Here is a 2,178-nt window from a genome sequence, read left to right on the forward strand (position 1 = left end):
ATATATATATATATAATTATCATCATCATCATCATCATCTAATGTCTGTTTTCCATGCCAGTTTGAGTTGGACAGTTTGTCAGGTGCTGGTGATGATGGTAAGCCAGAGAACTGTGCCAAGCTCTACTGCTTTGGCAGGGTTTCTACAGCTGGATGCCCTTCCTAATGCCAATTACTTTACAGAGTGTGGATTGGGTGCTTTTTATGAGGCACCAGCACCAGTGAAGTTACCAAATAAATTGAAGGACAAGACCCCTTCCTCAGCTGAGGTGTGGAGCAGTATTGAGGAAGGTGGCTTTGTACCAGGTGATGAGAGGTTAATGTATGAATAGGACAAAGATAGGTGTCTTGCAATGAAGGTAATACATGGCTACTTCAGTAGGGGAGAGAGAGGATAAACAAGAGAGAGAGGATAAACAAGAGAGAGAGAGGATAAACAAGAGAGAGAGGTAAAAGTTCTCTGAAGTTTCTCTAACAAATTCATAATCGAGCAACTATATTTTCAGAGCATTTTTCTCCACTGCTAATTAGGTCACTTAAATAACAGAAGCTATCCACTACTTCCAAGGAGCTTCCTAAGCATTTCACTACATCTATTTCCTGTGCACTCTTATTATTTCTTGCACCTGCACATCTGCCACAAAAAAACTTCTACTTTCTCAGTTAACCTACTTTTAATTCCACTGCACCTCTTATGGGTCTATAGCTTGCACTGAGCACACCGTATGGAATTTCTACCTATATCTTGTCTACATATGGAACAGGGCCATTTACTCGAAGGGATTACTGTTCTGTCTGTTCTCCTGCTAATTAGAACTAATTGGAACTTTAGTCTTTGCCATATATATATATATATATATATATATATATATATCACTTAAATAACTTTCTGATAAACTGTTGGCAAACCCGTCTAAGTCGTTATGCAAATTGGTCACACGAAACGAAAATCAGCCAAGGAAGTGCTCACATAGCAGTAAAAAAGAAATTAAATTTCTTTCCATACAAAGTGCTGGCCATTCAAGAATTGAAGACGATGGATCATGCTAAAAGGCTTCATTATTGTCATTGGTTCCAAAACTTTGTTGACATTTTCCTTTTTTTTTTTTACAAGAGTAAAAAAGAGAGACAGAGACAGGCAGAAAAAAAGGAAAATGTCTCTTGCATTTGAAAACTATGGAAATATTTGTTTAAAAAAACATTTCATTTAATTTTTCCACAATTAAATTGTTTTTCTTGTTTTTCTTTAAGTGGAAAAAGTCGCAATGACTGAAACCGGTTCTAAAAAGTTCTTCATGATAAAATTATTTCAGTATTTTCTATCTTGTCTTATTTACCGGATTGACTTGGTGCTTCAGTACCGGATTAACTTGGTGCTTCAATTTAAGGACCTAATTCAACTGAATCTCAGTTATATACATTGTATGCAACCGGTTATTGAAAAGACTGTTAGCTGAAAGGACCAATGAAACAAAACCATTTTCAAATGTTTATCTATCAAACTAATTGTATATTTATGCATATAACCTTATTTTTGTTCCATTGTAAACAAAATTGTCTGACAAACAGGAACGTGAAAGTCTGACTAACAGTTTTTATGATATTTTTGCTGCTTTTCAATAAAACCTATTACTCTACCTCTGGTATTTGAGTACTCTTTTTTCCACCTTGTTTCTCATTTCTGTGCTTACTCTGGTATATGTACACATATGTTAATGGCAAATGATGAGAATGAGTGTTCAACACTGCATTGATGGATAGAATTTCTTTATTTGTGTTTTAAGGCTACCACTGGTTTCATCTTACGAAAAATATCTTAATATCTTAACTTTTCAAGCTGATCACATGGAGGAATGATGTTATTCATCTCCATTTTGGCTGAAAATATATAAGTATACATATATATATGTGTTGTGTATATATATGTATACATACATGTGGATTGTTGGCAATGTTTTCCCTCCATCTTCATTTTCTCTTGGACTTCACTCTGTCTCTTGTTTCTGAAGAAAATTTTTGCTTGAAACGTTGAACAACCTTTTTTTCCCTCCCTAAGCATCTTTTAATACTTTGCATGTACCACGTCCTCGCGTCGCTGCTTTTTTCTTGTGATTTTCTTCATTTTGGGGGGATTAATAGTATATATATATATATATATATATATATATATATATATAT

Source organism: Octopus bimaculoides, chromosome 21, assembly GCF_001194135.2.
Source record: "Octopus bimaculoides isolate UCB-OBI-ISO-001 chromosome 21, ASM119413v2, whole genome shotgun sequence".
Lineage (NCBI taxonomy): Eukaryota > Metazoa > Mollusca > Cephalopoda > Octopoda > Octopodidae > Octopus > Octopus bimaculoides.